At 37.0% G+C, this 16,524-nt stretch overlaps 1 long non-coding RNA gene across 3 annotated transcripts in view; it reads right to left on the reverse strand.

The window, feature by feature from the left end:
- Positions 1–16,524, reverse strand: part of LOC136794842 (uncharacterized) — a 110,698-nt gene that overhangs the window by 64,977 nt on the left and 29,197 nt on the right. The window contains exons 4-5 of one of the 3 annotated variants that reach the window (XR_010842168.1): positions 12,416–12,527; positions 1,131–1,235 (exon numbers count right to left, since the gene is read on the reverse strand). The exons of 1 other annotated variant lie outside the window; for it this stretch is intronic. This is a non-coding gene — a long non-coding RNA (uncharacterized lncRNA). The remainder of the gene's footprint in view (positions 1–1,130; positions 1,236–12,415; positions 12,528–16,524) is intronic. One more of the 3 variants, XR_010842169.1, reaches the window with a different exon arrangement.

The following is a 16,524-nucleotide window of genomic DNA, read 5'->3' on the forward strand; positions in this document are numbered from 1 at the left end:
AATGATACCAAATAAGTCCATCCACAGAACAACATGTTAAACCATATAGCGCTCCCCTTGTGTTATGTATCTCATTTATATTATTCTTTGCTTCCTTCTGTCACTCAGTATCCATACAACCAGACTTTATTCATTTTTGTATTTTCATCTACTAGAATGGATTCATCAAGATGCAATTTCTCGAAAATTCATACCTTTAGGAGAAGCCATATTAAAACTTTTTATATGGTGGAAGTGGGCATAAATAATATCAAATTTCAGAAATTCTCAGGCAAATTTTTCTCTTTCATAGAGAATCGCTTGCGCAAATATCTGGAGCAGTTTCAAGCCTGTTATTCTTTGAGGAGGAGCCTGGCCTGGCCTGCAGTGTCCCTTGAAGAACTTTTCGCACAGAGATCACTGCTCCTCCAGGGCGAGAAATGAAACTGTGGCTTCTTAAATAAATGGATCAGCTTTAAGTGATTCCTGGTCTTTCTCAATACCTCATTAAAATATCTCTGAAGACACACAAAGATGAAAATTCGTAACACCAGTGAAAACTAGAACAATGAGCTTGTTTCCAAATACTAGGAGAACCTGGCTTTAATGTCACTATAACCAGATTCATAAACACCATGCCACAACAAAGGACACTGTAAGCTTTGTTTCTAAAGGAAAAAAATGAAACAAAACAAAAACCTGTATACCTGAACAAAGGAAGAAAAATCCTTTTTTTCCTCCTCCAGTGTAGGATGCCTAGTTGAGAAACACAAGAACTGTACCCACCAGAAAACTAGCCATCTAGCCCTTCACTGAGCTCATGTTATTTTTTAGGACAGCCAGATGGTAATTTCTCATTTCACTCACCCCCACCTCACCCCTATCTATATCCAGAGACTTCAACTCTTCAGAAAACACCTGGGCAAGACTTAGGTTGTGGGCTACCAGCATAGTAGTCTCCATAAATAAAACAAAATAGGCCTGGGAGAAGATAGAAATAGAAGCAGTAAAACCAGGGCTATAGTTTTCCATGCAGTCCATCTGTTTCATGCGCTTGAGAGCTGGCGATGGACGTAGGAGGGGATCCCATTTCTGTCTTAGGGAGCAGAACTAGACAGGAAACATGTGAGGCACTGGACTCACCAACCTACCTTCCATCTGTGACTCCAGGAAGGAGATTCAGCCACTACAGAAGTGGTCAGAGCACAGGGGTTTGGGTACTCTCCCACCAGCTCCCCAGGTAAGGATAGAGCAACCTAAAAAATAAGGGGGATTAAGAGAAAGGTAACACCTTCTGAAAGACTCAGAAAAAGGATACCTCTAGACATTTTTGCTCAAAGAAGCAAAAAAAAAAAAAAAGAGTTGTTTATATATCAATAAATGATGAGATGAAATGGAAAAAGAAGGTTAATGATAAAATAAACCTATAAGCAATAAGATGAGAAGAAAGTAGGGTTTACTGAAGTAAGACATGGCTATCAGGAAAAGAAAATTTCAAAAGGCAGAATTAAGCCCTTACTTAAGGCAGAAATAGCAGAATTGGCATTGACATATGAATAAGTAATATAGAGGACAAACTTGAGAATTCATTATAGAATAAAGAGGGAAAAGACAAAAATGGAAATGGGGAGAGAAAAAATGATGGAAATGACAGAAATTCAAAGATCTAACTGATTATCTAAGTGATGTTCTACATGGGAATATTGGTGAGTCAAGTAAAGATTGATGGATCAAAATTCAAGAATTTCTTCTAAAGAGGACAGCATAGCAAAGTTCACAGGAAGGGCATAAGTTGAGAGAAAATATTTGAATTGCTTAAACTTACAAGAGATTGCCATCCAGAACAGCAAGGAATGCCTCCAAGTCAGCAAGGATGAAGGAAGGAAGGAAGGAAGGAAAGGAGGGAGGGAGGGAGGGGCAAATGAATGAACAACCCCCACACGCCCCACACCCAGAAAATGGGCAAAGGATCTATAAACTGAATTCACAGAAAGGGAAAGCCAAAACTCTAGTAAGAACATGAAAAAGAGTTCAGTCTCACTGGAAATCACAGAAATGCAATTCAAAACAAGACATGACTCTTCATATGTCCAAATAGCAAAAACAGTAAAGTTAAATTATATATATAAAGTGCTGGTGAGGATGAGGAGAAAGGGTGAAATTATAGATGCCTTTCAGGAGTGTAATCTGGCAGTGAATAAAATATGTGAATACCCTTTGCCTCATGAACATCAGAAGAAGCAGCAGAAGGTGGAGGAGGAGGTAGAAGCAGGAAGAGAGGGACAAAGGAAGGAGCAAAGAAAAAAGACAAGTGATAATTGATCCAGAAGAAGAAAGTAAAACAACAAACAGAATTAGGAGAAATAAGCCAAAAGTATTTTTATTTTCTTTTTACTTTTCTGAAATTTTCATTTTTAATCATGTATTTTATACCATATATGTATTATGCATGAATTTTGTAATGTATTATACGTAAATATCAAAAAGAAGTTATTTTTAAGCATCCACAATCCCACCACCCAAGGTTTATAACTACTGCTAACATTTGGTATATTTCTTTTGGAACATTTTCTATGCATAAGCACTTTCCCAAATCATTAAATATTCTTCAAAAATGATTTCATCATTTTTAAAGATGGCATAGCATTATATTAATTGAATGTACTATAATAATTTCAAATTTTATCCTCATTATAGAAATTGTAGCTATTTCTAAATTTTAAAATTACAATTAAATAATTTTTATACCAGTTTTGTTGGCATCCCAGATTACTTTTTTTTTTTTTTTTTTTTTTTTTTTTTTTGTGATACGCGGGCCTCTCACTGTTGTGGCCTCTCCCATTGCGGAGCACAGGCTCAGCGGCCATGGCTCACGGGCCCAGCCGCTCTGCGGCATGTGGGATCTTCCCAGACTGGGGCATGAACCCGCGTCCCCCGCATCGGCAGGCGGACTCTCAACCACTGCGCCACCAGGGAAGCCCCCAGATTACTTTTTAACCATCCATTTATAGATGTAGAATGACTGTGTTTAAACATTGTTAAGATTCCATATTCCATATTACACCATTTCCTTCAATAACGATTATAGAAGTTACTATTTTTTCCTACTGTGTGAAATCTCCACATAACATAATTGACCCTGTATTTTTAAAAGCTTTTGCCAATTTAATAAGTGAAATATTATAGCATTGTTTGAATTTGCCTTTTATATTAGTAGTAAGTTTAAATTTTTTACATTTACAGGCCATCTGTTTGTACTGATCTCCATCAACTCTGAGTGTAAGTATCATCTTCTTATGGGGCTCTGACACCTTATTCACAATTGCCACCTGCTGCCTTATCTCACCAGCCCCCACACTCCCAATTCCCTTACTTTGCTCTCTTTTATACTTTGCCATAGCAGTTACCACTTTCAGTATACATTAAAATTTATCTATTTATTGTTTCTCTTCTTTATTTTCTGTGTGTCTGTCTCCTCCCACGTTCATATAGCTTCCCAAGAGCAAAGATCATTGCATATTTTGCTCATTGATACATCCCAAGACTCGAGGAGAGGGCTTGGCCCATGGTAGGCTCTCATAAATGTTTGTTTTTCCTTGGTGTGCACCCTCCCAGAGTCTGCAATTAGCCCCACCAAAGAGCCGGGTAGGCTCCAGTGCTGGGTTGCCTCAGGCGAAACAAACAACAGGGAGGGAACCCAGCCCCACCAATCAGCAGACAAACGGATTAAAGTTTTACTGAGTTATGCCCACCAGAACAACAACCAGCTCTAACACAACCAGTCCCTCCCATCAGGAAGCTTGCACAAGCCTCTTAGATAGCCTCATCCACCAGAGGGCAGACAGCAGAAGCAAGAAGAACTACAATTCTGCAGCCTGTGGAAGGAAAACCACATTCACAGAAAGATAGATAAAATGAAAAGGCAGAGGACTATGCACCAGATGAAGGAACAAGATAAAACACCAGGAAAACAACTAAATGAAGTGGAGACAGGCAACCTTCCAGAAAAAAAACTCAGAATAATGAAAGTGAAGATGATCCAAGACCTCGGAGAAAGAATGGAGGCAAAGATCGAGAAGATGCAAGAAATGTTTAATGAACACCTAGAAGAATTAAAGAACAAACACCTAGAAGAATTAAAGAACAAACAGAGATGAACAATGCAATAACTGAAATGAAAAATACACTAGAAGGAATCAATAGCAGAATAACTGAGGCAGAAAATGGATAAGTGACCTGGAAGACAGAATGGAGGAATTCTCCTGTGGAACAGAATAAAGAAAAAAGAATAAAAAGAAATGAAGACAGCCTAAGAGACCTCTGCGACAACATTAAACACAACAACATTCACATTTTAGGGGTCCCAGAAGGAGCAGAGAGAGAGAAAGGACCCAAGAAAATATTTGAAGAGATTATAGTCGAAAACTTCCCTAACATGGGAAAGGAAATAGTCACCCAAGTCCAGGAAGTGCAGAGAGTCCCATACAGGATAAACCCAAGGAGAAACACGTCAAGACACATAGTAATCAAATTGGCAAAAATTAAAGACAAAGAAAAATTATTGAAAGCAGCAAGGGAAAAATGACAAATAATATACAAGGGAACTCCCATAAGGTTAACAGCTGATTTCTCAGCAGAAACTCTACAAGCCAGAAGGGAGTGGCATGATATACTTAAAGTGATGAAAGGGAAGAACCTACAACCAAGATTACTCTACCCAGCAAGGATCTCATTCAGATTTGATGAAGAAATCAAAAGCTTTACACACAAGAAAAAACTAAGAGAATTCAGCACCACCAAACCAGCTCTACAACAATGCTAAAGGAACTTCTCTAAGTGGGACACACAAGAAAAGAAAAGGACCTATAAAAACAAACCCATAACAATTGAGAAAATGGTAATAGGAGCATACATATCGATAATTACCTTAAATGTAAATGGATTAAATGCTCCAACCAAAAGACACAGGCTCACTGAATGGATACAAATACAAGACCCATATATATGCTGTCTACAAGAGACCCACTTCAGACCTAGGGACACATACAAACTGAAAGGAGGGGATGGAAAAAGATATTCCATGCAAATGGAAATCAAAAGAAAGCTGGAGTAGAAATATTCATATCAGATAAAACAGACTTTAAAATAAAGGCTGTTACAAAAGACAGGGAAGAACACTACATAATGATCAAGGGATCGATCCAAGAAGAAGATATAAAAATCATAAATATATATGCACTCAACACAGGAGCACCTCAATACATAAGGTAACTGCTAACAGCTATAAAAGAGGAAATTGACAGTAACACAGTAACAGTGGGGGACTTTAACACCTCACTTACACCAATAGACAGATCATCCAGACAGAAAATTAAAAAGGAAACACAGTTTTACATGACACAATAGATCAGATAGATTTAATTGATATTTATAGGACATTCCATCCAAAAAACAGCAGACTACACTTTCTTCTCAAGTACACACGGAACATTCTCCAGGATAGATCAAATCTTGTGTCACAAATCAAACCTTGGTAAATTTAAGAAAATTGAAATCATATCAAGCATCTTTTCCAATGACAATGTTATGAGATTAGAAATCAATTACAGGGGGAAAACCCATACAAACACTTGGAGGCAAACAATACATTACTAAATAACCAAAAGATCACTGAAGAAATCAAAGAGAAAATTAAAAAATACCTAGAGGCAAATGACAACGAAAACACGATGATCCAAAACCTATGGGATGCAGCAAAAGCAGTTCTAAGAGGGAAGTTATAGCAATGCAAGCCTACCTCAAGGAACAAGAAAATGTCAAATAAACAATCTAAACTTACATCTAAAGGAACTAGAGAAAGAAGAACGAACAAAACCCAAAGTTAATAGAAGGAAAGAAATCATAAAGATCAGAGCAGAAATAAATGAAATAGAAACAAAGAAAACAATAGCAAAGATCAATAAAATTAAAAGCTGGTTCTTTGAGAAGATAAACAAATGGATAAACCATTGGCCAGAATCATCAAGAGAAAGAGGGAGAGGGCTCAAATCAACAACATTAGAAATGAAAACAGAGAAGTTACAATGGACACCGCAGAAATACAAAGCATCCTAGGAGACTACTACAAGCAACTCTATACCAATAAAATGGACAACCTGGAAGAAATGGACAAATTCTTAGAAAGGTGTAACCTTCCAAGACTGAACCAGGAAGAAATAAAAAATATGAACAAACTAATCACAAGTAATGAAATTGAAACTGTGATTAAAAATCTTCCAACAAACAAAAGTCCAGGACCAGATGGCTTCACAGGTGAATTCTACCAAATATTTAGAGAAGCGCTAACATCCATCCTTCTCAAACTCTTCCAAAAAATTTCAGAGGAAGGTAAACTCCCAAACTCATTCTATGAGGCCACCATCACCCTGACACCAAAATCAGACAAAGATACTACAAAAAAAGAAAATTACAGACCAATATCACTGATGAATATAGATGCAAAAATCCTCAACAAAATATTAGCAAACAGAATCCAACAACACATTAAAAGGATCATACACCACAATCAAGTGGGATTTATCCCAGGGATGCAAGGATTCTGCAATATACACAAATCAATCAATGTGTTACACCATATTAACAAATTGAAGAATAAAAACCATATGATCTTCTCAATAGATGCAGAAAAAGCTGTTGACAAAATTCAATACCCATTTATGATAAAAACTCTCCAGAAAGTGGGCATAGAGGGAACCTACCTCAATGTAATGAAAGCCATGTACAACAAACCCACAGCAAACATCATTCTCAATGGTGAAAAACTGAAAGCACTTTTTCTAAGATAAAGAACAAGACAAGGATGTCCACTCTCACCACTACTATTCAACATAGTTTTGGCAGTCCTAGCCATGGCAATCAGAGAAGAAAAAGAAATAAAAGGAATACAAATTGGAAAAGAAGAATTAAAACTGTCACTGTTTGCAGATGACATGGTACTATACATACAGAATCCTAAAGATGCCACCAGAAAACTCCTAGAGTTAATCAATGAATTTGGTGAAGTTGCAGGATACAAAATTAATGCACAGAAATCTCTTGCATTCCTATACACTAAAAACAGAAGATCAGAAAGAGAAATTAAGTAAAGAATCCCATTCACCATTGCAACAAAAAGAATAAAATACCTAGGAATAAACCTACCTAAGGAGGTAAAAGACCTGTACTCAGAAAACTATAAGACACTGATGAAAGAAATCAAAGATGACACAAACAGATGGAGAGATATACCATGTTCTTGGATTGGAAGAATCAACATTGTGAAAATGACTAAACTACACAAAGCAATCTACAAATTCTATGCAATCCCTATCAAATTACCAGTGGTATTTTTTACCAAACTAGAACAAAAATCTTAAAATTTGTATGGAGACCCCGAATACAAAAAGCAATCTTGAGAGAGAAAAACAGAGCTGGAGAATCAGACTCCCTGACTTCAGACTATACTACACAGCTACAGTAATCAAGACAATATGGTACTGGCACAAAAACAGAAATACAGATCAATGGAACAGGATAGAAAGCCCAGAGATAAACCCATGCATCTATGGTCAACTAATCCATGACAAAGGAGGCAAGGATATACAATGGAGAAAAGACAGTCTCTTCAATAAGTGGTGCTGGGAAAAATGGACAGCTACATGCAAAAGAATGAAATTAGAACACTTCCTAACACCATACACAAAAATAAACTCAAAATGGATTCGAGACATAAATGTAAGACTACACAGTATAAAACTCTTAGAGGAAAACATAAGAAGAACACTCTTTGACATAAACCACAGCAAGATCTTTTTTGATCCACCTCCTAGAGAAATGGAAATAAAAACAAAAATAAACAAATGGGACCCAATGAAACTTAAAAGCTTTTGCAAAACAAAGGAAACTACAAACAAGACAAAAAGACAACCCTCAGAATGGGAGAAAATATTTGCAAATGAATCAACAGACAAAGGATTAATCTCCAAAATATATAAACAGCTCATGCAGCTCAATATTAAAAAAACAAACAACCCAATCAAAAAATAGGCAGAAGACCTAAATAGACATTTCTCCAAAGAAGATATACAGATGGCCAAGAAGTGCATGAAAAGCTGCTCAACATCACTTATTATTAGAGAAATGCAAATCAAAACTACAATGAGGTATCACCTCACACCAGTTAGAGGGGGCATCATCAGAAAATCTACAAACAACAAATGCTGGAGAGGGTGTGGAGAAAAGGGAACCCTCTTGCACTGTTGGTGGGAATGTAAATTGATACAGCCACTATGGAAAACGGTATGGAGGTTCCTTATAAAACTAAAAATAGAATTACCAGATGACCCAGCAATCCTACTACTGGGCATATACCCAGAGAAAACCATAATTCAAAAAGACACATGCACCCCAATGTTCACTGCAGCACTGTTTACAATAGCCAGGTCATGGAAGCAACCTAAATGCCCATCAACAGATGAATGGATAAAGAAGATGTGGTACATATATACAATGGAATATTACTCAGCCATAAAAAGGAATGAAACTGGGTCATTTGTAGAGACGTAGATGGATCTAGAGACTGTCATACAGAGTGAAGTAAGTAAGAAAGAGAAAAACAAATATCGTATATTAATGCATATATGTGGAACCTAGAAAAATGGTACACATGAACTGTTTTGCAGGGCAGATATAGAGACACAGATGTAAAGAACAAATGTATGGACACCAAGGGGGGAAAGTGGAGGGGTGGGTGGTGCTGGTGGGATGAACTGGGAGATTGGGATTGACATATATACACTAATATGTATAAAATGGATAACTAATAAGAATCTGCTGTATAAAAAATAAGTAAAATAAAATTTAAAAATTCAAGAAAGTAAAATAAATGTTTTGTTTTATTTTGTTTTAATGAATATTACAAAATTTCCTTTAAAAATATCTAGTGTATCAATATGTAAATGGAGAAATAAACTATGGCACATCCATGCAATGGAATATTATTCAGTGTTAAGAAGAAATAAGTTATTAAATCATGAAAAATCAAGGAGAAACTTTAAATTTGTATTGTTAAATGAAAGAAGCCAGTCTAAAAGGACTACATACTGTGTGATTCCAACTAAGTGACACTCTGGAAAAATGCAATACTATATAGGTAGTAAAAAATATATATTCAATGGTTTCCAGGGGCTCAACAGGGATGAACAGGTGGAGCTTAAGAGATTTTTTGTGAGACTACCTGTGTAATACTGTAATGGTGGATACATGACACATGCATTTGTCAAAATCCTAATAACTATATAACACAAAGTGAGCCCTAATGTAAACTACAATTGTTAATAGTAATGTATCAATATGGGTTCATCAATGATGACAAATGTACCAATGCAAGATGTTACTAATTGGAGCAACTGTGAAGGGAAAATGGGGAAGAGGCATATGGGAACCCTGTACTTTCTGTGCAATTTTTCTGTAAACCTAACATTCTATAAACTCTAAAAAATAACTATTAATTTAAAAACAAACAATGTATCTTTATTTTCTCCTAGTTCTCCTGTGTTTTGTTTCTTTACATTTAAATCCCTTCTCCATCTGGAAATTGTATATAGCATGAAATGAGGAACTAAATTTAATTTATAAACTGTTATCCAATATCTGCAGCAACATTACCCAATCTTACATTTACGTATGATTCTACCTTTATTTTACATTGTCTTTAGGTATAAAAATGCCTTTTAATATTCTAGTGTCTCTTGGATTATTCTTGCATGGTACAGTGTGGTTTTGAGACTTAACAGCTTTTAATGTATTTAAGTAATTAGCATTGCTGATTTCCCCTAATTGCTCTTTATTATTATTTTTTGGCTATTTCTACCCATTTATCTTCTAGTTGAACTTTAGAAACACTTTACCAAGTTCTAAACTGGGATTTTAAATAACATTGTGTTTAATTAATATTTTAGTATGTCCTACAATATTGAATGATTTCATCCATAGATATGGTAGATCTGTTAATTTATGGATCATTTATATATTAATTTTTACAATTTGGGTTATTTAAATCATATATATTTATGTGAGGTTTATTCCTAAGTTGTTGTATTTTGTTAGTCATTATGTTTTGTTATACTTGTTAGTAAATGAGGGCTCTTTTCTTTTCCCATAATATTTTCTAAGATGATCACCATTATCTATGTACTATATATAGTCATTTTCAATATTTCTTTTTTAACCTCACATATATTTCTTGTTAGTTGAATAGGCTTGCCCAGTTGATTTCCTTGTGTTTTCAGAGTTGATTGATATTATCTGCAAAATAGTCATTTGGTCTTTCTGTACTGCTGCTCCTTTTTTTCCTCCTTTTTTCTTTAGTCTTACTGCATTGGCTCAACCTTTACAGAATGATGTAAGTAATCATGAAGACAAATGCATCCTTGTTTTATTTCTTAATTTAAAGTAAAATCCTGTAGTGCAACTAGTACTGTTGCACGGCATTAGTTCTAACAGGTACTGTGTGCATACATGCACACACACACACCTAAAAAGTATGGGAAACATAAATAATAAATTTATTAATTGAAAAATACACCAGAACCTTTAATATTTTAATTAAAATAGTGAATTTTTGAGAGATAAAATTACAGCATTTTCTACTTCCTTAATTGTATAAGTCTTTAGTCCGGGACTCCTACTGATATTTCTCAGAAGCAGTGTTTCATGAAACCCAGTATGGGAAAATGTCCATTGGCTATTACCTTGACATCGACTGTTGGTTTGAAAGCTTCTATCAAGTCACACATTTACATATTTATCAAATATGTATGAAGCCCCTACTATGTGCCAGGGCTCTGCTAACACTAAAGGCTCACTGAAGTTCTGACAATGACATCCCTGACTTACATACCTTCAGTCTAATGGAAGGTCTAGATAAGTCAATACAGAATAACAATAGTATGTAGTAGAGTGCTCAAGGAACACAGAGAATGGGGAACTAATTCAGGAAAGGGAGGTTGAGGATGTCAAGGTAGAAGTAACGATGTCTGAGCTGACTTCTAACGGATGAGTATTGGAGATTTGGTGAGGGGTGGGGAGGAATGGAGTCTGATAACAGAGATGGCTATTCCGGACAAAGAAGAATGTAAGAAGGGCATATATATACATGGCATATTTGAGAAACTGAAAGAATTTAGGAATAAACTATGGAAAGAACTTAAAGTCAGGGAGTGACACAATGAGAGCTATGCTTCAGAAATACTACACAGGGCTTCCCTGGTGGCACAGTGGTTGGGAATCCGCTTGCCAGTGCAGGGGACACAGGTTCGAGCCCTGGTCCAGGAAGATCCCACATGCCACGAAGCAATTAAGCCCGTGCTCCACAATTGCTGAGCCTGCACTCTAGAGCCCACAAGCCATATCTACTGAGCCCACATGCCACAGCTACTGAAACCCACACATCTAGAGCCCGTGCTCTGCAACAAGAGAAGCCACTGCAATGAGAAGCTCACGCACCACAACGAAGAGAAGCCCTCGCTCGCCACAACTAGAGAAAGCCTGCGTGCAGCAACAAAGACCCAATGCAGCCAAAAATAAATTAGTTAATTAAAAAAAGAAAAAAGAAATACTACACAGGCTGCAGTATAAAGAAAGAGTGTCAAGGTGGGAAAGATTGGAGCTAAGGAGACCAGTTAGGAAGCTTATGTAACATCGAAGTAAACCATGACAACTCACATTGGAAAATGATTACAGAAAGAACATAAACCAAATGATTTCTCTAGTTTCTTTAGGTTGTATTGCTGCATTTATTCATTTTATTAGAAAACAGATGTCTGGGTTATCTTCTCTCAGTTCTCTATAGAATACCTTTAGGAACCTTCAACACAACCCTACATTCATAGCTTTTAATTTGCAGTCAATAGAATAAATAGGACACAGAGGACCTTCTCTGTCTACTGTAAAATTTCTACTGTGTATTTCACTGTCTCTGATAGACATAATCATGTAATAATTCATATTATAATTAAAACAAAATAATATTTCTTACCTTATAAGATTTCATTTTATATTTTATTTTACTGTAATAGGATATGACTATGGTGTTTTGCTTTTGTTTCCAAGAAGCTCACTACTAAGGTTTTAGCTCAATTATAATAGGCTTTCTTAGCTTATCTCTTCTCCCTTTAGCATGTTTTTGGTTCTTATTCTGTTCTTTTTATTATTAGAGTTTTTTTTTAATATGACAAAACTTAATCTTTTATAGACTGTATTTGGGGACAGGGATAGGTGGGGAGAAAGAATTTCACACATCTTACTTCTTGTGGGGTAATAATAATAATAATGATAATATTACTGTTCATAGTAAATATTATCCTTACTCAAGATTCAGAGACATTGAGTAACTTACCCATGAGCACATCTATAGTAAATTTCAGGGCCAAGATTTATATCTGTATCTGTCTTTCCCCAAATCTTAGACTCTTCTCCCCCTTTACCCAATGCCTATTAGGCAGGAGGACCTAAAAAGAATGAATTAAATCTATTAGTCTTTAAATTAAATTTTGAATAAAACTATTGTTAAAATTGTAAAAATGCACAAGGTATATTTATATAAAATTATCATGTCAAAGACTTTAAATACCTTACAATTTTATTTGACAGTTATACATCAACAAGGGTGAAGAAATTAAATAAACAAATAAACCAATTCTAAAGGCAAAATGACAGAATGAGAAAGAACATAGCAAATGAAACCTATCCAAAAAAATTTTTATAAGAATAAAAAATAAAGGGCTTCCCTGGTGGCGCAGTGGTTGTGAGTCTGCCTGCCGATGCAGGGGACACGGGTTTGTGCCCCGATCCGGGAGGATCCCACATGCCACGGAGCGGCTGGGCCCGTGAGCCACTGGCCGCTGAGCCTGCGTGTGCGGAGCCTGTGCTCTGCAACGGGAGGGGCCACAACAGTGAGAGGCCCGCGTACCACAAAAAAAAGAAAAATATGAATGGAATTTAAATTATTTAGTCTAAATCAGAAAGGTGAGAAGCAATTTCAAATATATAAAATATAATTAGTCAGGTAGATGGGGACACCCAGATTTCTTCAATTAACTGGGTTGCTTATAAGGCTGCATGTGGGAATTGAAAAAGACAGAAATCTCTCCCAGCAACCTCTTAGCCACACTCATAGACACTGGATTGACTTTTAAGACACAAGCCAAGTTGAGCCACCTATTTCCTTTTCCTTTGCATGGCAGGCCAATGTTGCTTCTTACTCCAGTGATCCACCACTGTGGCCATGCAGCTCCACACAGCTGCTCTGTATTTGCTAATACTTCTCCACTACTGACAGATTCTTAGGGGAATCCAAACCAAGGCACCCAACATTATCTATGCCCCTTGTATTTTGCTCAGTGATGGAGATGTTCATTTGTTGCTTTTTGATTATACAGATAGTTCCCTGCACTTGGGGTAACCAATCCTGGTCCTGTTTGCCTAGGAATGAGGTGGTTACCATGACTTGGGACTTTTAGCACTAAAACCAAGAAAGTCATGGGCAAGATGGGATGAGATGGTCATCCCAGAAGCCCACTGTCTGCCTGCACTGGTGAATGTCTGCAGCTACTTCCTTCTTATAGACAGGAGGCAGACAGCTGGAGGTTGCTCTGAATTAACCAAGGATGGAACAGTATCATTAGCATGGGGGTTAATTAACTGGAAAAGAAGCAGAATTCTTCACCCACTGTGCACAATAGGTATGCTGAGGAAGGATAATAAAGGGCCTGAGAGCCTGAGTGGACCATATGACTAGCAATCATCGTCTTGAGACACTGACAAGTGGTTATCACTTAACAATTATTAATATTTCCTAGCAGTGCCTCGCACAAGGATCTCACTATTTGCCAAAAGTCCTGCCATACTACATGGGATGTGAAGAAAATTAAGATGTTCATTAAACCAAGTGTCACTCAGTATAACTTTCAAGTCTCAAACATATGAAAGTATGGTAAGGTCTCTTGTGGAATTAACTAGCAGATTTTCTTATAAGTTCTGAAATAGGCTCTCAAGCATATCCTTTCTAATGGAAAAATATATGCACAAACAATACTTTCATAATATAACCAGGAACATCTGTCTAAATCTGAATGTTAAGTTATACCTGGAACGTCCCAATAAAGATACTTGGGTTGTAATGATGTATGAAAACATTTTGTAAACCATAAAGCATCATGTAAGTTGAGTAACCCATAATTCATCCATCACACATCATTGGAACAATTAAAACTATAAAATTTTATATTAATGTTCTAGAATCTTTTTCATTTGGACTGTGAGCAGGGATTATTTTTTTCTTTTTATCGCTCAATTCCAGCCCTACGAGCATGAATGACACAAATCAGGTAATCAACAAATATTTGCTTCATGAATACATAACCAAACAGACTAATAAGTGCTGCATTCTGAACCCAGATCTGTGCATCAGGGCATAGTGGTTCTCTGACTTTCCACTAATAGTGCCTTGGGTGGAATGCTTCGTCCAGTCTAGGTTTAAGGGAAAGGGTGTATTTCATTACAGTTCTTGAATTGTACTGTGAGCCACTCCATTACAAACACCTTAAATTGTACCTTCCTTCTTTCAGAGGTGAAGTCTATGTTACTTTCAGAATTTGTGTCTTAGCAAATACTTTTTCTCCCTGAGAATGTACTTCCTTCTTTTTGATAATAAAAAATTATGCAGTTTTCCATGTTTCTCTTTTTGCTTTGGCTTCTAGGAAGCTCAGAAGAAATATACATATTCCTATTCAAATGAACTTCCTCTTTATATTCCTTTGAATCTTAATTTTAAAAAATTACTTTTCCTTTAAGATATTCCATATGCTTCTGGGAGACAGAATATCAACATATATGTATTTGGAGCCACACCTTTTATAAATTTAAAAGCAGGTGTCTAATTTAACAAGGCTTTGTTCTAGACCTTTGGTAGTAAGTATCATCCTTACTTTACTCTTCAAGCTTTTTTTTTTTTTTTTTTTTTTTAACGTGGGCCTCTCACTGCTGTGGCCTCTCCCGTTGCGGAGCAGAGCACAGGCTCCAGACACGCAGGCTCAGCGGCCATGGCTCATGGGCCTAGCCGCTGCACGGCATGTGGGATCTTCCCGGACCCAGGCACGAACCCGTGTCCCCTGCATCGGCAGGCAGACTCTCAACCACTGCGCCATCAGGGAAGCCCTTCTGCAAGCTTTTAGAAGTACCACATGGTGCTTTTTTAACAGGCAAGGAAGACTTGATTCAAGGCATAAATGTGCTTGTTTCAACCAAATTGAAAACCAGTGGTGTGGACTTAGTTAAACAATAGGAAAGTTGTTTGGAATATGTTATTCAGGGTATAAACAACATCTGTATTGTGCAGGTAAGAGACCTAGCTCCCTCTACTACCCAATAGTTTGGATTGGGTTTTCTCTACTGGTTGAGAAGCTGAAGCTCCAAACTCCATGTGGCCAATTGAGCAGCCAAATCTACCGTCTGGTTCCCAATGTGTTTGTGACCAGCATTTGGGCCTCTTAAATAATAATTTCAATATTGACAATGGAGCAAAGTGATGAAGAACATAGAGTCTGGTTTTACAAAATTCAGACTCTTCCGCCTATAGAATGTCCTTGGGCAAGTCACGTAAGTGTTGATCACAGGGTAAGCCCTCAATGGATGGTTGTTGTTGGTCTCCTCGCTGTCTTTTCTGGGCTAAAACCTTTAACGTTAGGCTCGTTTTCTTCAGAAAAGTTTCCTGGTCCTTCTATACTGGGTTAGCTGTTCCTACCAGGTGCTCCCCTGATCTTTTATACTCACATGGAGTTAGTCGTCTCTGCTTGTTTAATCACCTCTCTCCACAGCCAGACTAGAAGCCTTGGAAAGGCAGGGACTGTGTCTGTCTACCTCATTCACCATCGTATCGCCAACAGGTGGCACAATACCAGGTGCATAGTAGGTGTTGGATAAATCTGATGGATAAATGAGTGAGTGAATGGAAGACCTTAGAATTCTTCTGATGCAGTCTCTTTATTTTCCAGAAGTACCTTAAATTTGGGCTATAGGAAGGTAATTTCCAGCAAGGTCCTAATCCATGACAATTTCAACATTTTTAATTCCTACCCAAGCACACCTGAGTCACTAATTACTGAGTCAGCACAACTCATGTGCTCAGATGGGGTCCATTTGAGCCTTGCAATAACGTTGGCCTCTTTCTTAGGTGTTGGCCTCTCCAGGGTCAAGACCCAAATAAACCAAACTTGTTCCAGTAAAGGTGGGACTAGCTTCTGGTGGTTATCACAACTATACCATCCCTAGGGTTGGAACCCTCTCTATATCTATCCTTCCAATTGACATATATATACTATTGATACTATGTATAAAATACATAACTTATGAGAACCTACTGTGTAGCACAGGGAACTCTACTCAATGCTCTGTGGTGATCTAAATGGGAAGGAAATCCAAAAAAGAGGGGATATACGTATAGCTGAT

The sequence above is a fragment of the Kogia breviceps genome, chromosome 9, assembly GCF_026419965.1.
Source record: "Kogia breviceps isolate mKogBre1 chromosome 9, mKogBre1 haplotype 1, whole genome shotgun sequence".
Classification (NCBI taxonomy): Eukaryota; Metazoa; Chordata; class Mammalia; order Artiodactyla; family Physeteridae; genus Kogia; species Kogia breviceps.